The sequence below is a fragment of the Cupressus sempervirens genome, chromosome 3 (assembly GCF_028749045.1).
Source record: "Cupressus sempervirens isolate cs-2001-9-10 chromosome 3, ASM2874904v1, whole genome shotgun sequence".
NCBI lineage: Eukaryota > Viridiplantae > Streptophyta > Pinopsida > Cupressales > Cupressaceae > Cupressus > Cupressus sempervirens.
In genome coordinates this window covers 1,089,506,278-1,089,529,374 of record NC_143120.1, presented here as the reverse complement: position 1 = coordinate 1,089,529,374, position 23,097 = coordinate 1,089,506,278, and positions in this window count along the sequence as shown.

The window sequence follows — 23,097 nt, the reverse complement described above, 5'->3', positions numbered from 1 at the left end:
ACTCAAGGTTTATAGAAACACCAATGAATCTCAAGCCTTTACAAATGGGTTGATATCAACTTGAAACTATTCCTAACATTCTAAAACATTATAACATCTATCATGAGCCACTTTGGAAGGTAGTGCTATGAAGGATTGCTACAATGTCTTGTGAAATTCCTTGTATTTTCATTGTAGAAACTATTTTTAAAGGTGACAGGTATGTTAAGGAATTTGAGAAATTTCCAATACCTATGCATGTTCTTCATATATTTTTGGAGTAAATTTTGACTCCTAAAGTCTACTAATCAATGTGTACATGTGATCTCCATGCATTCTGCATTTTCAAGTTAAATAAGTCAAATGCATACTCAAGTTTAGTTTAAAACCGAAAATGGTATTTTGGAGTTTACATACCAAAGGTTCATCATTTGAACTCCTTGCACCTGTATCTAATGATATCCCTATTTGTTCCTGATCTATTATGGTTTTCACTTCTTGAGCTACCTTAGATTTTCTTCCACTTCCATTTGTATTTGTGTTCATAGATGCAACTTGTTTACTCTTTTTTCTTTGTCCTCCTTCAATTACTAACCAATATTACAATCACATTAAATGCTGGAACAAGATCAAGAAATACATAATTAAAAGTTGTTAACATAGGAACCATTTTATGGAAGAGTAAATTGATTGTTTGTATACTTTTAATTCTTGTCAAATCCATCAATAAACATTTTATATCATAAAATATCAAAAGTTCCATTTGTTTTTAGTAGACCTAAATATTCTTTTGGTTCTCTCAACTTATACATTGGCCAAACAATACTATCCTTAGAGAGAACTATATCTATAACTACCATGTTATCATCAAATCAAGACCTATTTTCCTTCTTACTTTTTGATGATTGTGATCCTCTGTAATCCTAGGCATAAGATGATTAACACACAATGGTACTTGAACATAAAGCACTAATAAACATTGAGGATGTGAATTGATAATACCATTTTATAGATGATTTTGGTGTCTCACCCTTTATCACTAGTGCTTCAACTTTATTAGCCCTCTTCTTTGGTGACCTGCAAATGAAGAATTAGCACAATTTATGTGGAGAGTGAATGATATAGTTTGTTCAATTATAAGTAGAGATGGCACCTTAAGTGATGAAGAGGTCATTGGTCAACCAATGATTTGATGTAGAAATAATTAACTATCCCTTTGCTTTAAAACAATGCCCTTATAGCTTCCTCAAGTGTAACTAAAATAATAACCCAACCCACTCAATCTTCTATCAAAGGATAATCATTCAAAAGGCTTAACCCATTGAAATCCACACCTTTGTATCCACAAGACTAACTCCACTTCCCAACTTCTTCAAGAAAACAAGTTATCCAAGTTGCCAAAAATGCCTACAAACTCCATATGACTCAAAATAACTCCAAATATGCAAAGGCCTTAACCAAGGGTTAAATAAGACTTTTATGAGTTATATATTGTGTATTCAATTGGATTTAACCATCCACTTTGCTAGACCCAACTCCCAATGCCGAATTCTTCCAAGTTGTCTTAAGAGACCTAATTGACAAATTAGTAGCCCTCTAGTAGTACAAAAGTCTAAATAACTTAAACTTTATCCAAAGCACTTGACAAGATAATTACATTTCTAGACACCCTTTTCAAAGTACTAAAACATATTAAAACCTTTCATATGGTCATTTTTAGTGCAGGGAACTCAAGGTGATCATGGGTCATTCCACAAGGATCCTGCACTACACCACCTTTCTAAAGGATTCATGAGCAAGACAACAAGGTTTTAGGATGTTAGGAATAATTTCATGATGATATAAGCCCATTTGTAAAGGCTTGAGGTTCATTTGGTAATTCTATAAACCATGAATCACCAAGGCCTATAAGGCATTAAATAATTAGGTAATAGGTGGAAACACCTTAGATGAGGTTAATAAGGGTCCTAGAATAGTTTAGAGGTCGTAGTTAGTCAATTTCAATAAAAATTGCAAATGCAATAAAAAGTTGCTAATAATCAATTTTTGCTTAAAAGTTTCATATTTCTATTAAAGGAGTTTGAACTGATTATAACTATTCCCTAGGTATTTTATTGGTCAAACATGCTTATAAATTTATGATCCAACCTTCCCAGTAGAACAGGTTGGTTGATGTATGAATTTTTGCTCATTTCAATAAAATTTACTAGTTTTTTGGCTCAAAACTGCTGCATTTTCATTTTCACATGTGTTGTATGGATTGGGAAAGGTGGTTCAATGGTCTAAGGAGTAACTTGGTTGAGTTCCCTATCCAATGCACTTGGTTTCAACTTGATTGGTGATCTCTATCAAAAGTTACAACATTTTCTTTCAAAATTGCCTAGAAACACTAGGTTCAACAGGGTTTTGTGAAAATGGACGTATAGATCATGATTATATGGTTCAAATGGCACAAAACCCAATGAAATGGAAGCCCTAGGAGTGTACTTTCATATCCAAAAATTATGAGTTGAAAAACCAAAATGAGTTAATTTTTCTTGTAAGCTCTAGGCCAAATATTTGTATGTATTTGGTCTAAAATTGAAGGAATTTGATTGTTGGACTTGTATGTGAAGGAAAGTAACCAAATAAAAGGTGGATTGGTAGTGTCTTGATTAATCCTTGGATTTATAAAGACCTAGCTCTTGTCTATACACCCATTTTATTAGTCTTCCTTTGAAAATCAAGCCTAAACTGACCCATTTAGGTCTGTGTACTTGGGCAAATTAGTGGAGTGCTGGAATAGATTGGAATTTGATCTTTTGGGATATTGTTGGTGTTGTCAAAAATTTCTTATTTCCACCCTTAGAATAGGTATTGGATGTTTGGTTATGTCAAATGCAGCAATTTCTCACCTTTAGCCCTTGTAGCCCTATTTCTGAATAGGTTGGTGGAACTTGCATGAAAGTTGGAAAAGTGTTTTTAGGGATTGGATTGTTGTTCTTGAGGTTGATATAGGTGTGTTGAAGTTAGTAAAGGGTTTTTGAAACACTTTGGATTCATATTTTCATTCTTGGTGATTTGAGAGCATTGTCCTTAGACTAAGCCTTCCACTATTGTACTCTACATCAATTTTGGACCAACACCCATGTTTCTGATTGATGCCCTATTTTTGAACATGAAAATGGATAATTTAACAAAGAAAATCCCAATATAATAGACTCCTAGACCTTGTAACTTTCAACAGTCATCATTCATGGCATAAAACCCCCAATTCCATAAGCAATCTATCCCAGACCTACTAGAACCCCAAAATCCCAAATTACCTTCTTTCAAACCCTCAAATCTAGGGTATCACCAATATCACCCTTCCCAAAACTTCTAGATCAAATTGGTTGATCATACACCTTTACATTGGTCATATAAGATTATCCAAATCAAAAAATACTCCTTTCACGTTGCTAGAACTCCTGCTATTGTACCTAACCACCATTTCCATGTTGATATCTTCACTAATTCAGACTATGATCACATTCCCATCCATTTCTCTATGTATAAAATGTTAGATTTATTTAATACAAGGTTAATCATTTCTATTTTATGGTCTTTTTGCCCGGTTATAAAATTCTTTCCATTTTATAAGCCTTGGTTAATTTTTGAAAATTGCCCAATTTTAAGCTTTCAATTGGCCATTTTATCTTTGAATTTTCATGATTCTCTAAACTTCCATGTCTCCAGCTCGTTATCAGCTATGCACAACACTTGAAATTTTTAAATTTCAACTTCTGAGCTTCAAGTTATTAGAGGTTAATGATAGCCATCAAAAATATGTTTTTCTTAACCTCCGGAAAGGTTAATGATAACATTCAAAAACACATTTTCATTAACCTCTCAAAAGGTTAATGATAACATTAAAAAACATATTTTCATTAACCTCTCAAAAGGTTAATGATAATGTTCAAAAATACATTTTCATTAACCTTTATAAGGTAGTTATTAACCTGTTAAGGTGACATATGCAACATTGGTTAATAAAGCAACAACCAGATATAAGATTGGAGTGCAAACAATTCAGACCTGTGCATATGCAGTTGTAGCAAATGCTAGTGTAGAGGGTGTCGTAATGATAGAGAAATTAAACTGCTTGAGCAGCGGCTATATAGAGACCAATCATGTGTCAGTTGTCCTCTTCACAAAGTGCAGGGTAAGAACATTTTTAAAGGAGCAATAAAAGTGCAGTTTATCAAACAACTTCACACCACCTCATTCAATACGTTGCCATCCCATGATTCTACATTTATTGAGATCATTTTCAGCAGTGGCTTTCCTTCACAGTGGGATATGCTTTAAAATTTCGTAAGCCATATGGAGCCACAACATGGCACAAGTTCAAATGCACATTGGTTAATGTGATTAACTAAACAAATACGTCGCCAGCCAACCTCACGCCAGAGTGCTTGAGCGATACAGAGGAGTCTATACTTCTATCCACGTGAGCAAGGGAAGGATACGTTAAAGAACCAAATGCATTTTTTTTTTGTTTATTTAACAGTGTGTATGATACTAAAACCTAAGTTCATGTCTGAGAATACGTAGGTATAGTACTAGCTGCATGCCCAAAGTATAAAATATTCACTCAGACCTGTAATGATTTCAAATTGCCTTAAGTCATTTAAAATATAAGTTGTGGACAGTGCCCATCTGCAAATATGAATGGAGAACTATCTAGCTCGGGTATTTGTGAAGACAGAATACAAATATAAACATGGGAAAAAGAATTTGATCATGCAATAAAATGACCACCTTGAATCAAAGAGAAATCTAATGGTCCATTTTCAAATCCATGGACATGTAACAAGGAATGCAAGTATTGAGTGAGATTGCTCTTGACTTGTTTGACATAATTCTTGAATAACAAGGTGGTGAACATGAACAGAACATATAGAGTGCTTGGGAAATGTTCGACAAAATGAAAAATCCATTCTTCACCTGTAGCTCTGAAAGCTTCACTCCTTAATTCATTTCAAATTCAGATGCATCCTTACTTTCTTAGGAAATCAACAATTTGCAAATAAGTTGGAGCATCATTAATGTCATGCAAATTTATGAGTGAATTATAGTCTAGGCAAGATCAAATTTATGTGAATGTTTAATACAAAACATGGTGACCTTCAGTCAAGTGTAATGTTGGTAAATCTTTTCGATTGAATGGTTGGTTTGTTACTTTGAAGTTGGGAATAAAGAGTGTTGTACGGGGCTGAAGATATCCAAAAAATTGATAATCAATCATGAGGTACAAGTATCAAAGGTTGGATTATGCTCTTGTTTTAAGAAGTACGCTTCTAGATATCAGTGATACCATTTTAGGAAGTGTTTGCCTTCAAGACCTCTAGTCATCTCTTGTGAATGAAGAAACGACTCCACTAGCTAAAAAGATATTGGAAAGTGGCTTAGCTCAAGCAGGCAGACATCCTATTTCAATACAATGCTTGGATCTAGTATTGGAATGCGTGAAGGCTTATCATTCGAATACTAGAGAAGTTATTTCATCAAACAAGAAAGTAATTGTCTGATGGGGACACAACCCAAGAACAGAATGGGCACAACAGAAAAGGGAAATTATATTAACTGAGAAAATAAGCTAGTACAAATAGTACAGAGAAAATAAACTTCAGAACATGCCCTAAGGGCTTACAATAGCATAAATCTGGAGAATATTTCTCCTTTTAGCACCTCCTCTCAAACTCCACTCCGAACTGCCTTTTACAATGCCAGAAATCTCCTTAAATAGACCCCGGAGGGTTAAGGACTAGGAGTACATTCTAGAAAGTGCTAGTAGGCATCCACCGACGAAATAGAAGGTTCCGGAAGCTGCGTTAGAAGTCGGTGCAAATCTAGAAGAATCCAGAAACGGTAACCGAACTTTCGGGAGGCATAACTTTTGAACCGTAGCTCCGATTGACGAACCGTTTACATTTTCAGAAAGCTCTCGAAGCACTCTATAACCCTATGGACAAGATTCACTCATCCCCCATTTTTTGACCCTTTTCGAGGTCATTTAATGCCCCAAACCTCACTTTGAAGCATTCTTAGGAGGTCTCCAAAACCTAAAAAAATTGCAATAACTTTCAAACCATGGGGCCTATTGACCTAATTCTTTTTCTAGAATGCTCTAAATCATGATTACATTCATCTGGCCAATTCACACCTTCTAGTTTATCAAAATGATGGCCCAAATACATGCTCCTATTTTTTTGGGATTTTCAAACGCACTGATAGTTGAACTATGAGAGTTGGAACCTTTATTTGAGCCAAATGGGTATCCAAAAATGTAAAGACATGAAACATAAACTAAGTCTAAGTACATTTTTTTGGGTGACACAGGATTGCCCTTATACCTCTGGATGCTCCGGCATCATTGTCCATCTAGATCCTGCCTCTATTGCTAATGTTTTCAAATTGCCTACCAGGATGCAATATGCTAGCATTAATCTGAGAACTACCGAAGAGTATTTTACTGCAAATCAAACTCAATGTTTAAACACCATCACCAAGTCATGGTTCTCGCAACCAAGAAAAGGGAAATCTCAATTAGGAAAATCCATCCATAGGTCACTGTTAAAAGAAGATGTGGCGAACATGGTGACCTTACTAAGCAGGATTGTTGGTCTTTGGGATTCACACGAGTTTGAAGGTTGGATATTCCTATTTATCAACATGATCTATGAAGGGAAACAACATATTGATTGGGCTGAAATTATCAGTGACTCACTACATAGACAGCTCATGGGACTTCTAGAAAATGACTACTTTTATATGACTTCATATCTTTTCTATGCTATCGCGAGTACCAAAAGTTGGTTAGGACTTAACCATCAGGGTGTTTATGATGATACTACCATCATTTATAATCATCTTCCTCAAATTCAGTATGATAATAGCCTGCACCATTTTAGAAGAGTGAATGATGCATTCACCATGTTAATTGTAAGGGAAATTCAAGGGAACATTGGACTGAAGATTTCACTGGAAGCAGCGATGAAAGTAAAAAAATATGGAAGTGTTTTCATATAGTTCCTGAAATTTACTTATATCAGGTTAGCTGCCTATGATAGGTGTCCACTAATGTTACCTAGATTTGTTGATGATAAACTGGTCTTAATTGAAATGTGCAGGCAAATTAGTCAAATCAATAAACTTTGCAGGAATAGGAGGATAGAAGAAATAGCTTTTCCTATCAGCATCGGATATTATAGTTGTGATACTGTGTCAGATGCTAGGAACATTGAAAGATCTATTGCCACAATAAATTTGCATCCATACACGATGCGTTTAAATTATGATAGTAAGGGCTATGCAGTGAATGAGTTAAAGTTAAATCTCAGTCTTGGTCACTTCTCGACTCTAGAAGACTTTTGGGAGGACTGTGAAAATGATTTTGAATTTAGGAAGAGAGATTGGATGCGGCTTACAATATGACAAGTGATAGACTTCAAGTTGGACATTGATGTGACAGGTGTAAATGATGATGAGGTTTCTTTGGTCGATCCTTATTATTATGAGAAAATTAAATTGCTAGAGCTCCCTCCTATTGATTGGTCAATTCTCAAATTAAAAAGCTTGAAGGAGAGGTCTTCCTATTTTCGTAAAAGAACAAGAGACTGGACTAGTAAAGTCAGATCCGAAAAAGAAACTGGTGAATTTCAAAATAAAGAGAGGAGAAATAATATAGGGGAATCATCTCGGATGGCAATAGAAGAAACTTCTAGTGAGAAGATACAACAACTAGATATAGGTACTCTAGGATAGGATGAAGATCTGAATCAGCCAGATAAGTTTACAGTCAAAATAAAAAGGACAAGAATGAAAGGTAGAATGAATCAAGAAGGGAATAAATCCAATGAAAAAGACCAAAGAACTCCTCAATTTTTTGAATCACATTTCCCTATTACATCTCCTCATGATGTAGTGATTCCTCACTTGAGTCACCCTCCTCTTGATATGCCAATAATAGACATCACGTAGTTAGATAACCCATTGTCTAATTCAGAAGACTTAATGATGGTTGCTGAAAATATAACAAGCGATGTACAAGCTTCAAAAATTATACATTTGTGGTTCCAAGATAGTCTTCATAAGAGGAAGAAAGTTGTTCAAATGATCCCACCTCCATTTGATGTGATCTCTAGTATTCTTCAAAAGCCTCCTAAGGTGAAAAAAACCAAGGTGATGTCTAGGTTAGCTATTGATGAAACTTCAGGAAACTTGTGTGTGGAATTAGCCAAACCTATAATTGAAAAGAATGTTGATGAAGCATCTGAATCAGATTTTATTCTAGAAAAGGTTGATCTTGGTCATTCTAATACAGAAAGAGAGTTTCAAAATTTTGAATTGATTGCTGCTCAGATGTTGCAAAGGGCAAAGGAAGAGAAAAGAGCCAAGGAGAAACTCAAGGAACAAGTTCAGATGATGGTAGCTTATATTAATTCAATCAGAAATCCTTCTAATGCCCAAGCCGTGGTTACTCTGTCAATTTTAGTAGGTCCTGATGGTATTTTGGATCATATTGTTGTTGAAAGAATCGACAAACATAAGTTGCATAGTATGATGATCGAAGCTTGGATAAACAGGATGATAGAGGATGCTTCAAAATTTATAACTGGGGTAAAAGAGATATATGGGAAAGCCATAGCATAGATATATGAAATTTCTAAAGAGTTGGAAAGTAGCAAGGAACATAAATCCAACTGGCAAAAAGTAGCTGATGAATTAAAATAAATGGCCATGTTAGATACGAGCACCCTATTTCTTGAAAAAGTTATTGCTGATCCAAATGACAACCAAACATGTATCTAGAGTAAAAGTGTTGGTTGGAAGGTGATAAACATCAACAAAGGGATCATTGAGTTTGAAAAGCTAATAGCTTCTTTGGAGCAACTGAAAACAAAAGGTACAGATGAATTATACTCTACTATCACAGGTGGGGTGCCAGTAAGTGATCTTCAACATGTTGATTATCAATTTCTCATTGATTCCTTCAGTGTTCAGATTCATTTAGAAATAGAGAACCGTGTATCAGATGCTGAAACTATGATGAAGCTTAGCCTAGTTGCAGTCACTCTGGAAGATTTTAACATTTTAGCCTATCAACAAGAGTCAGAAGAAATTCAAGATAGATAATTCATAGCCAAACTCCGAATGGAAAATGTGTTCATTTCGAACTATAAATCGATGATGATCATCCTAGATGCTTATAGGGCTTTTTGAGATAGATCAATTGTGTCCAGGTAGATAGAGTTAGTAGCTAGAAGAATCAGTGATTGTATAGTAAATGTCCTTAGGAACTCTAGCTAAAGTTTTGTTTTTGCATGTTTCCTTGTATAGGTTAATTTTCTTGAGGTTAATTAACCTTCCAAAATTATGTATTTTGGAGGTGGTTATCAACCACAAAGAGGTAGTTATTAACCTCTATGTCTATATAAGGACACCTTTTGGCTTTGTAAAAGGACTTTTTTTTGGTTTTAAAAATAAGAGAACACTATGCTGAAATTTTGACTTAGAGATAAATTTTGGAAAGTATGTACACCTTTTATCTCCAAAATTGAAAATCTCTTTTGTCTTCTTAGTACAAGAAAATGGAATGAGATATGCTTTGGGTTTCTTATTCTAAAATCAAAATTGTTATCTGTTGTAGTAAAAATTCTCATGGTACTGTGCGAGTGTTTATGAATATTAATGAATGTGCTTGATAATACTGGTTGCTTTCAAGCGTAGTCCTTGATCACCCTTGTTATCAATCTTGTTTATCAAAGAAGGTCATGAAGGCGTGTGGTGCATTTGTCTTGGATGAATTTCTCTTCAACTTTGAAATTTTAAACTCTTTATTTGAAAATCCTTTAAAAATTACATCATACGAGGGAGCTGCCCCTCTAAACGCAAAGGAAGGCCGCATACCAAGGGCCTCTCCAACTATTGTGAACGGTTTGCCACACACTCCGTTGGGAAAATTCTACTGTGACAAATATGTTTACCAATAGGTCTCGGGGCCCTTGATCCCATGAAATGGATCCTCTACATTAAAGAGATCAGTATAATTGTTAGGTAAAAGTATTGAAAATTGTGACTGTTATGTGGATGTGCAAAATAGTGTCTTTGATTAAGTTTTAAAACATTCAAAAGGAATTGGAAATTGCTGCTAGGTCTTACCCAATCCATTTGAAATGCTACTCAACTTAGAAGATTCAAAAAGACCCCCCAAGAAGTAATCAAAATGATGAAAAATTGGATTTAATTATTTGAACTTTAATAAAAAAAAGTAACCATAGCCATTTTTTTTTTAATATTTGAATTTTATAATAACAAAATGGCTTTAATTTTATATTCAACCCTTATTCTAATACCTTGGTAATGAGCTACCAAATATTTAAACTACACTCAAATCCAATATTTATAAGGATAAGGAAGTATTAGTCTTGTAGCCAGGAAAATGAGCTTAATAAACACTTTTGAGATGGTCATCTCGTGATTATCATGGATAAATCATTTCTAGGTTCTCTTAGTTGTTTTAAAATATACTAACTATATTTCATATTGATCAACACTAGAAAGAAACTGATTTGAAAAGAATTATTTTCTATGACACTACATCAATAATTTAAGAAAGGACACATGAGAGTGTCTTGTTTTCAAATTTGAACCCAAAACACATAAGGCAATAAAAATTGTAAGGAATAGAACCAAATAAATGGAATATCCTTGTTTTTTCTTTTCAAGGCATCTAAAGGACTAATTTCATACTTGGTTACAAGTAAAGCACTTAATAGTGAACTCACTAGGCCCTCTTCCACTAGACTTTCCTCTAAAATTGGATCTTCTGCCCCTAAATGTCCCTCTATTAGTAGACTCACTTTCAGCATTTGAACCACTAGAGTCCTCCTGATTTTTATTAAAAGATAAAAGCATGTTAGTCATAATATCATTGTTGGTAATAATGTTCCAAATGTAAAGAATTATTTGTTTGAGCTTCTAGCAACGATCAAGTGGCTTACTGAATGGCTTGATGAATCTTGGAAACTTCTCCCGTTGTATCCTTGCTTTTGCCAGTTTAAAGTTTTTGGTTACACGCACACAATCATTACTTTACATCACAAAGAATTCACATTCTAATAATTTTCATGTTCTTTCATTGCATTTTGATCTAAACAAAAAATTCTAAACTTTCACTTATTCAAATGACTAATCTGAAAATGGGTCATATTAAAGAATCTAATATAAATTCAAATAATGTATCTAGATTCTAAACAAAAGAAAACATAAAATCTATGATTTAAACTTATCTCATCACTTACACATCATAACAATACGGTCCACCTTGTCATGTGGAAAATCTTGGGGGAGAGGTTGCAACATTGTATTTGGATCCAATTGATCACTCTTTCTCTCTCTCCCTCTCTCCCTATTCAATCTAATGAGCCAACTGGATCTGCTCTACATTTTAATGTCTCAAGTATTGCCTTGTGGTCTGACTCACAAAATTTCCAAAGAATCTTACTATGTGGTTTTCCACCATATTTTATCAAGTGAACATTTGATGCAACAACAAGGTTTGAATAATGAAGAATCTTCCTCTTTGTTTGCCAATCCTCAAATAACCACAAGTTAGGGTTCTTCATAGAATATCATCTAAGCCATGTGCTAGTTACAACCACCACACCGACATGGTACTCTAAACCTTTGCCATCTATAACTGAGTGATCCAATTTTGTTTTGGCTTGGACACAACAACAAAAATAATAATATGTCCCTTCTTCATTGTCTTCAGGTGCAATAACAACAAAAATATGGCCTACAGTGACAAATGTACAAAATGTGGTCATTAATTCAAACAAAGATATATAAATATATATATTACCAGGTTGCACTAGATCAGGAAAGCGGTCAAAGTCAATAGATGAATCCATCTGTATTATTCTCAGTGATTTTGGGGGATGATAGGTGTCAATTGGGTCCAAAACTTGTATATCTCATTTGTCCACCCATTCAGTCGACTCACACTCATCCAAATTTTCCTCTGCACATGATGGACAATAGCATGCCATTTTTCATGTGTGGATACTCCATGAACCTGCATCAAAGCTTCTAAAAGAGTGTAACTCACTGGATCCTATTAGTGTACAACAATCCTCATATGGTGCAATATTAGTATTATCTATCAACCAAAAAAATCTATGAACCATAGACTCACCTTCCTTACCTGGACGCATTGTAGAGTAACACCATTGGACGATGGATTTTGCATCTATCAATATTGCTCCATCTTTGTAATTTAGTTCTTCACAAGCTAAGGCTCTTTTGATGCATGCACCTGCACCATCATGCTCTCCCTTTCAATGACCAGCATCTATGAAATTTCACATATATTGAATTCTACACAACCTGTGGATCCTACTCAACCAATATAACATCCATGCATTCTTGAATTAAGATGCACAATTGTTTGACCAAATAATGTGCTGATGATATGTGATTCCTCTGCTAGCCAAATCTCCATAAAATAGTTGAAAACAACCCTGCACAAACTTTGTAGAATGTGATTGATCATTTTTGATGTAAAAATTGTACACTTCAAAATCCTCTTGTCATCCTCTGTACTCATAGGTGAATGCATGAATGTTATGTGAACAAATATGGAAACCTATTGAGAAGTATAATACTTTTCTAGCACCTCATTTTTTGGTTGTAGTGTGTAGTTCTCTATGAAGTCTACAACTAAAACAATGGTATCCAATGGAAACATATCCTTGCACAACTTGAATTGTAAATCTAGCCATCAAGCTCTATGTGTATGTCTTGCATACTCGTTAATAATATTTTCACGAAAAATCTTCATAAACTCAAACACTGGAAACTTGTAGTACCTGCCCCTAGTTTACATTTTCGAGCTACATTTATGATATGATTGCCAAACTCTTTTAGGCCAATTTATGTTTGATGAGTAGTATTATTATTTTAGAGATTATCAGATGATGTTTACACTCAGTTTATTATATGATGAGATTACTTGGTACTCTATATTTCATGCATGTATGATGATTATTCAATGGTTTCAGTTATCGATGATGATTAGTTAGATGGCTTAATATTTCATGTGCTTCTTATGGATACTTACCCCATACTGCATGTGTATGGTGTGCATGTTGTTTTATTTATGTATGGTGTTTCTGATATGGTTAAGGAAGGGAGTCGTAGTCACCTGCTAGTCGGGATCTACACGATGCACCACTTCCTGCCATTGTCTATTTAGCTTAGAATATTGTGTTTGTACATGTATGGATTTTATGCAGGTTGCAGGTACCGGGTATCGACTTCCCTGAATTGTCAGGATGAGCGTACCCTATCGCACTGTCTCAATGGTAAGAGAGGGGAGATAAACTCTTAAGTCCAAATCCTAAACCCTTTAGCCAATTGTCCTAATTGATAATTAGGACAAGTATCTGAGTTAAGTACCCTCCGAATGCATCAAATGATGTAATTTTGTGATTATAACCCTTTTGTTTGATTTGGTATGTATTTTTCTATGGTGGGTTTTCGTATGTTGCTTTACGAGTCCTTGGTGTATTTTCTATTAATTAAGTCTAATTAAAAAAGATTAATTAATGATTTAATTAAATAGAGAATTATTATGATATCTTTATATTTAATTAATTAATTAATTAATTAAAAGTATTAAAGTTGGAGATTAAAGTTCAAAGATATATTTAGAATAGGATAATATTTATTTAATTTAATAATAATATATTTGGAGTTCATTTTTAAATAAGTGCTAAATATTATTGTTATTTAAATTAATTAAATATGTTATCAATTAAGTTCTAAAATAAATTAAAAGTTGAAAGATATTAATTTATTAAGAATTCTAGATCGCATGATCTAAACATGAGTTAAATATAAGAATTAAATTAAAAGATTAAATTATAGAAATTAATAATGTTATTTTAATTTCTTAAAAGTGCACATAAGATTTAAAGTAATAAATTAATTAAGAATAGAAGTCAAGTGAAATTTTAAATAAAGTTATTTAATAATTCAACTTAATGTGCATGAAAGTTGAATGCAAAAGAATAAGAAAAGATAATAAAGGTTAATTTGGAGTTAACTAAGTTGTGCAAAGAGTCTTCTCAGGTAACGCACAATTAGTGCCCCGATTTGAGGAGAAATTGCTTATCACAACTTTGGGGGTTCATTTTTGAGAGAGAAAATTGGACCAGGAATTTTGGAGAGACAACTTTTGGAAGAAAATTTCAGAAGGCGAATTCTAAAGAAGATTTTCAGAAGAAGGTTATTGAAGAGGAGTGAATTCTCTTACAGCTTTTTGAGATTTCATAATAGCATCAGATTGAGGTAGGGTCTTGTGTTTGATCACGGGTTGAATTATGCAATTTGATAATCTTGTCTTCTTCGTGCTTGTGGATTATCAATCTGAATTGTCTGGATTTCACTGTTTGATTCTTTCACTCTCTTATGAACCTTATGATACTATATTGTATTTCACCTATATAATAGAATTGGAAGAATAAATCAATTTGAAACCCTTGTTTCTAGATTAAGGAATTATTGTATTTAATTTGGGTAGGATCTGTTATTTAAAAAAATAAATAAATAAAATAAAGAGAATTGTTTAATAAATTTTTTTTATTTGTAATATTTTTTTTTACATAAATAAATAGAATTCTTTTTAAAAAAAATTTTTTAATATTATAACAAAGTTTTTATATTTTTTAAAAATAAAAAAAAATAATAATATAGTTGGTGGGGGAATTACCCCCACCCGTGCCTTTTTAGATGGCAAGCCGACTGCGGCAGCAGTCGTGCGCTGCAACATTAAATGGTAGGCTGACTGCTGTACAGTCGTACCTGCTAACGTAGGCCGACTGCGGCAGCAGTCGTGCGCTGCAACCTTGCATGAAGTCAGCGATTTAAAAATCGCTATGTGATGTAATTTCTATATTATTTATAATGTTATTAATAAATTGTATTATAATAATTTTATTATTATTTTTATAGTAATTTTTTTTATAATAAATAATTGGAGGATTAAACTCAAAATTTTAGTTGTTAATTAATTAAGTTAATTAACTATTTATATGTATATAAATATAAAATTGAGGAAATTTTTAATGATTATTGATTACGTAATTAATAATTATTAGATAATTATTAATTCAAATATGTATATGAAAATTGGAATTGATTTAAGCTATTGGTAAATAGTTTTTAAATAAAATAGGTATAATTAGCTTTTAGAACTTCGATTTTTAAATGGGTTTTGGATTTATTTATTTATTATTTAATAATCAAATATTATTATTATTTAATAAATGAAGAAATGATTATTATTACTTTTAAGTTGCGTTATGATTAATTATGAGAACGGGTTAATTCGTTGGGGTAAGCTGTGAAACTTAGTTGTTGAAATATACGTTAATCTGCAAACTGAAACCTTTATAATATACTTTCAAAGTCAAATCCAATTTGTGAGACTTTGACGTTTTCTTTGTGTTCTCTGTATTTTGGGGTTGTTCTAGTATTGACCAGTTTAGGTTGTTACCAGAGGCTCGGGGTCTTGAATGTGATGTCATGATGATTTGGTCTCGATCTTTCTTAACCCGACCATGGTAATGTGATGAAGTGCTCTATGACATGATTGTGTTTACTGTTTGTTATTGGTTTTCAGTTTCCTGGTGTGAAGCTAAAGTGTATATATTTGAGATACCTGACTTAACCATTTTCGAGTCTCAATCAGTTATATTTGATAACCATTTTGGAGTCTTCGATCAGTGTTGTAATTTACTATTGGGATACTTTCTGGTTGCTCATTGGAGAACCATTGGATTTTGTGACTTATCATTGATGCCTTCAGTTGCTGATAGAGAACTGTCGCGATTACATGATTACTATTTGATATTATCTGTTGCTCATGAAGAACTGATGTAATTTTGTGGATTATCTTTTTATGATGTTTTTCAGTTACTCGTATAGGACTGAGATGGTTTTATTATGATTCTTTGATTTACGAGTTCATGAGCTAGGGTAGGTTATCTATGTGTAGATTTGGGAAGTGGCTTGCAATGGGGGTCGGAGCCCTAAGAGGCTACCTTGAGAAACCCATTGTAAGTCATTTTTAATAAGCGAAAACATTTACACCAAATGAGAGAAAATGAACCTAACAAGATAATTGTATGTTCTCTCCCATGCCATGAGTGCTAGTACAGACTAGGATGGGGTAGAGAGAACGCTTGGTTACGACCTTGCATTCCATAGTACGCCTCGTCAGTACAAGAGGATACTAGTGGCCGCAGGATCAGTAAGGACCCGGGATTCCTAAGGGATTGCTCGGGTAACTTCTACATGACTTTTGCGATGACACTTTCCCGCTTGCATATTAGGTTTCCTACGTGTCTTGTAGTACCTCTGGGATTTAGATGTCGATCTTTTAAGGAACCCTTGAGTTAGCATACTTATAGGATTTCCTGGACTTAGAGAGTAATTATGATTATAGGTTTTGTTATCCTATTTGGGACTTGAGACTATCTCCTCAGCGCGGTGGGAGTGGACCATTTAGGTTCCACGCGGTCGGGTGGTAGTGCTTTTACTCTTACCATTGAGATCCGTTTCATGGTCACCTGGCTGGAGATTTCGTGACTGGCATTTACCTTCACTATGTTCTTGGATTATTATGATGGATGGTTAGATTTTATGATAGATGTTTTATCATTATGGATGTATGGATGTATCATGTGTGGTGAATAGTTTCATATATTTTTACTATACTTTGTATCATGGATTTGAGGATGTTGTATCTTGATCTTTACATATGTATATTCTTTTAAGCCTTTCATACCATGTGACATGTACAGTGGATGATTGAGCATTCCGAATTAATTTGCCAAGGAGCATTCGGAACAAATGTATATTATGGACATTGGAGTTTTTTATTATTCTTTCATATGTATGTGATAGTTGTTAGACTTAGAATTAATTAAATTTAAACGTGACTCAACATCTTGGGATCTTTAAGAAATGTAACTTACAATGTATGTTGTCGATGATTTCATGTTGTTGCTTCCGCTACTATGTGTTTGATGTGTTTGTCATACTTTCTTACTTTAAAAAAAAATGTTTAGCAAACTTAGTGAAACTTTAGGTTAATTCTTTTGGATCCCTTGGTGGGGCGTTACATCTGGTATCAGAGCCTGAGTTTCTACATTGGGAGCTCTGGGTATATTGGAATGCCACTAGTGTTAACTAGTTGAATAAAAATACAAACCTTAAACTAAAACTTGAAACTAGTTGAACTGAAACAGTATATAAACTATTAGTTACCTATTTTTTTCATACTTAAACTGAAATTATAGGTAAACTGAAAATTGAAAATATCTTGTTTGCAAAACATGTGTCTTTTATCTATGTATTTCAGTAGTATGTTTCATGGTTATTTTTAGCATCTTGTGTCTTGGATATTATTGTAGGATGGTATCTGGGATGAGATCTTTCATTAGGGGCCGTAGCCTTGGTCGTGGCAGAGGCCGTGGACGAGGCAGAGATGTTAGTGTTCATGAGTCTATCCATGAGAGCCCCATTTAGGAAGAGAATAGGGAAGAGCATGTCAGTGAGCATCAGGAAGAGAACCACGAAGAGGGACATGCCAACTCTGAGGAGGTTGATCTGAGGCAAATGATGCGAACCCTTATTGATCGCTTACCTCCTATTCTTGAGCAGGATAGAGCACGCCAGGTTGGGCATGAGCATAGACGCAGATCTAGGAGTCCTCAAAGGGATTGACATAGAGCCATAGTATCTTCTCAGATGAAGGACCTTCAAAGGTCCAAGATCAAGCCCTTTAATGGGCAAGGTTCTGGGTATGTAGCTGAGCAGTCGCTTATTGCCCTTGACAGGATTTTTGCTATGCAGGACTTTGACAGTAATGTCAAAGCGAGGTTTGCCATTACCAATCTAGAGTTATTTGGAGCCACCTGGTGGACTATTGAGGAGAAGAAGTTGGGCATTGACATGGGTAGTGTCACTTGGGAGATTTTCTTGGAGAGTTTTCATGAGCGATTCCTACCAGAGGAATGGAAGCAGCATAGAGCAGATGAGTTCCATAACCTGAGATAGTTCACTATGACCGTTGTAGAGTATGAGCGCAAGTTCTATGAGCTCATGCCTTTTTTGGGATTCAGTGACAACCTAGCACAGTTGGCACAACATTTCATTCGAGGCTTGAACAACCATTTTATTGGGGGGGGTTAAGGTATTTGAGCCTAAGACCCTCAAGGATGCGGTACATCGAGCTATCCTGGTAGAGCAGAGTGTCAACTTTGGGCAAGGAGGATTTGTGGGAGCGCCTACTATAGCAGGATCTAAGGGCAACCACAATTCCGGTGGAATCAGGAAGCCTCCTTTCCCTAGGAGGAATCAGTATTCTCAGCAGCATAAGGGATTTTACCCTCAGGCACAGAGTGGTGGCGGTGGATCCAACTCTAGGATCAATCGCAATGCTCAACGTAATAGATAGAATCAGAAATCTCAGCCTGCACATAGCAGCCAATCTTTCGCTAGCAGGGGTAGCCACCAGCGGTCGAATGCACCACCTATAGGGAGAGGATCTAGTAGAGGCACGGGATGTTATTCGTGTGGACAGATTGGTCATATTGCAGCATACTGCCCACAATGAGCATCTCAGTATTCAGGACCTAGGCCAGCAGCATCTGAGCCTACAGTCGAAAATACAGGTGGGTCTCATAGAGTATTTGCAACGGTGGATCACCGTCAGGCAGACCATCAGGGGACAGTAGTTGAGACTACAGGAGCTATCCATTGTTCTTAGCCCAAGAATCTTCATGATAGGCCTAAATTTCAAATTCCTCATCATTTCAAAAAATAATTGGCATTGACCTGTAATATTTAATTCTTCAAAAAATAATCTCCACATATGATTAACTTTTATTTGACAAGTATGCTTGCTAATCTTGTCAGGCATTGACTTCAAAATGTTAGTATCAATATCAATCAAATATTTTGGTCTTCTAAAACAAATTTTAGAAGGTGTTATAATCTCTTCCATTCCCTCAACATTTTAAACATCAACATAAGGTTGAGTGTATAGCGCACCTTGAACCAAAGATGATGTGCCTTGGAAATAAGATGAAAAAGATGGAATATCACCTAATTGATGTGTTGATGTTGTGTCTTCAACATGACATGATGGAGTGTCTACATCGTCATATCTACAAATTAGTGTCTCTTCAACATGAGAGGATGATATGACTCCAACATTGGAAGATTGTGTAGCTTCACAATTCAATTGTCTTCTTCAGGGTAATAGTCTCATTCATTCTCTTTGTCTTTCTAATTATTCCCCTTTGTTTCTTTGTATTGATGGTTCATGATACTGTTCGAAAGTCAATTCTTCATTATTGCTTTGCAATTTTCTTTGTTCACATAGTAGTTTCATTTTATCTCTTTTAATTGCTGAATCTCTCTCCCTATCTTCATTTGTTTGAGTTTTTAGTTACTTCCTTGGCATGATGATAATTTCTACATGTCAAATTATTCAAACATCTAAATTGGTTACAATGTGTAATTAATTCAAATACATATAAAAGTTACAATTATTTGAATGAATACACAACATATATCAAATAACTTGTCAAATTTCTAACCATTTCGAAATAAAATTTTATTCAAACATACAAATTTCAATGAATTCACTATATATTAAACATGATGTCAAATTATAATCAATTATGTATCTATATATAAAAAAACAATATTTTTAAAGGATTGCACTAACCTTTTCTATACAAAGAATATTCAAAAAGTATTCAAATCGCATATCCAATGATTGAATTTGGTGTTTGCTAGCTTCAAAAAGTCTTCAAATAATGTTTGCTATGTTGAAACCTATGTTTTTTGTCAAAAAAAAAAAATGCATAATAGACCAAAAGAAGAGAATGGATGAAATGGGACCCAAACTTGCTTTTTTACTATTTTTGGGTGATATGACTTAGTGCGTATGCACTATGAAGCATTTACGCATTGTGTCAAAACACATCTCTCCCTATCCCACCATCCCCTATCCCCTACTCTCTCTCTCCTCTCCCATTCCCTATTCTCTCTCTCACTCTCCCTCTCCTACTCCTTCTCCCATTGCCTACTCTCTCTCACTCTCCCTCTCCTACTCCCTCTCCCATTGCCTACTCTCTCTCTCCCATCCCCTACTCTCTGTCTCACACACTTCCATCCCCCCTCTCTCTCAAGCTACTCTCTCTCCCATCCCCTACTCTCTCTTTCTCTCCCTCTCCCCTCTCTCTCTCTCTCTCTCTCTCTCTCTCTCTCTCTCTCTCTCTCTCTCTCTCTCCCATCCCCTACTCTCTCTCTCACTCTCCCTCTCCCTCTACCTACTCTCTCTCCCTCTCCCACCACCTACTCTCTCTCACCATCTCTCCTCTCCCATCCCCTACTCTCTCTCTCTCTCTCTCTCTCTCTCTCTCTCTCTCATCCCCTACTCTCTCTCTCACTCTCCCTCTCCCTCTCCCTCTGCCTACTCTCTCTCCCTCTCCCACCACCTACTCTCTCTCACCGTCTCTCCTCTCCCATCCCCTACTCTCTAGATCTCTCACACACACTCCCATCCCCCCTCTCTCTCCCCCTCTCCCTCTCCCTCTCCCACTACCTATTATCTCTCTCTCTATCTCCCTCTCTACTCTCTCTCTCCCATCACCTACTCACACTCTCTCTCCCATCCCCTACTCTCTCATACTCTCTCCCATCCCCTACTCTCACTCTCTCTCTCCCATCCTATTCTCTCTTTGCCACCTCCTACTATCTCTCACACTCTCTCCCATCCCCTGCTCTCTCTCTCTCTCTCTCTCTCTCTCTCTCTCTCTCTCTCTCTCTCTCTCTCAGACTACTCTCTCTCCCACTACCTACGCCCTCTCTCTCTCTCTCTCTCTCTCTCTCTCTCTCTCTCTCTCTCTCTCTCTCTCTCTCTCTCTCTCTCAGGCTACTCTCTCCTCTCTCCCACTGCCTACTCCCTCTCTCACTCTCACTCTCACTCCCACTCTCTCTCTCACTCTCACTCTCTCCCTCTCTACTCTCTCTCTACCATCCCTAATCTTTCTCACATTTTACACTCTCTCCCATCCCCTTCTCTCTCTCTCTCTCTTACACACATTTACATCCCCCTCTCTCCCCCTCTCCCACTCCCTCTCCCATTGCCTACTCTATCTCTCCCATCCCCTACTCTCTCTCCTCCCTCTCCTATTCCCTACTCTCTCTCTTTCACACACATGCACTCCCATCCTCCTCTCTCTTGCTCTCCCTCTCCCACTCCATCTCCCATCACCTAATTTCTCTCTCCCCCATCCCCTACTCTCAATCTCTCTCTTCCATCTTGTACTCTCTGTCCTGATCCCCTAGTCTCAATCTCTCTCTCCCATCTTGTACTATATCTCTCCCCATCCCCTACTCTTAATCTTTGTCTCCTTCCCTATAATCTCTCTCTCTACCACCCCTACTCTCTCTCACACTTCCTCTTTCTCCCATCCCCTACTGTATCTCTCTTACACACATTCCCATTCCCCCCTCTTTCTCCCTCTCCCACTCCCTCTCCCACTGCCTACTCTCTTTCTCCCATCCCCTACTCTATCTCTCTTACACACACTCATATTCCCCCTCTCTCCCTCCCACTCCCTCTTCCACTACCTATTGTCTCTCTCTCTCTCTCACTCTCTCCCTCTCTACTCTTTCTCTCCCATCTCCTACTCTCACTCTCTCTCTGCTACCTCCTACTCTCTCTCATGCTCTCCCCCATCCCCTACTCTCTCTTACACACACTCCCATACCCCCATCTCTCTCCCTCTCCCACTCCCTCTCCCATCACCTACTCTATTTCTGTCCCATCCCCTACTCTCTCTCTATCTCTCTCTCCCCTCTCTCATTCCCTACTCTCTCTCTTTCACACACACACCCATCCCCTCTCTCTCTCTCCCACCCCCTACTCTGTCTCTCACTCACTTTCCCTCTCCCACTCCCTCTCCCACCACCTACTCTCTCTCTCTCTCTCTCTCTCTCTCACTCTCTCTCACTCTCGCTCTCTCCCTCTCTACTCTATCTTTTCCACCCCCTACTCTCTCTCTCATTTTCACACTCTCCCTTTCCCTACTCTCTCTCTCTTACACAAATTTCCATCTCCCCTCTCTCTCCCTCTCCCACTCCCTCTACCACTGCCTACTCTCTCTATCCCATCCCCTACTCTCTCTCAAGCTACTCTCTCTCTCCCCCATCTCCCATTCCCTACTCTCTCTCTTTCACACACATGCACTCCCATCCTCCTCCCTCTCCCTCTCCCTCTCCCACTCTGTCTCCCATCTCTTACTCTCTCTCTCCCCCATTCCCTACTCTCAATCTTTGTCTCCCATCCTGTACTCTCTCTCCCATCCTATACTCTCTCTACCACCTCTACTCTCTCACACTTCCTTTCTCTCCCATCCCCTACTCTCTCTCTTACAAACATTCACATTCCCCCCTTTCTCTCCCTCTTTGACTCGCTCTCCCACCACATACTCTCTCCTTGATCCCCTACTCTCTCTCTCTCTCCCCTCTCCAATCTCCTACTCTCTCTCTTTCACACACACCACACACTCCCATCCCCCTTCTCTCTCTCCTCTCTCATCCCCTACTCTCTAGATCTCTCACACACACTCCCATCCCCCCCTCTCTCCCCCTCTTCCACTCCCTCTTCCACCACCTACTATCTCTCTCTCACTCTCTCCCTCTCTACTCTCTCTCTCCCTTATCCCTTGCTCTCTCTCTCTCCCCTCTCCCATCCCCTACTTTCTCTCTCTGCCGCCCCTACTCTCTATCACACTCTCTCCCATGCCCTACTCTCTCTCTCTCTCACACACACACGCACATAATCCTCTCTCTCCCACTCTCTTGCTCCCTCTTCCACCACTTAATCTCTCTCTACCATCCCATACTCTCTATGCCACCCCTACTCACTCTCCCCCATCCCTTACTCTCAATCTCTCTCTGCCATCCCGTACTCTCTCTTTGCCACCCCTACTCTCTCTCACA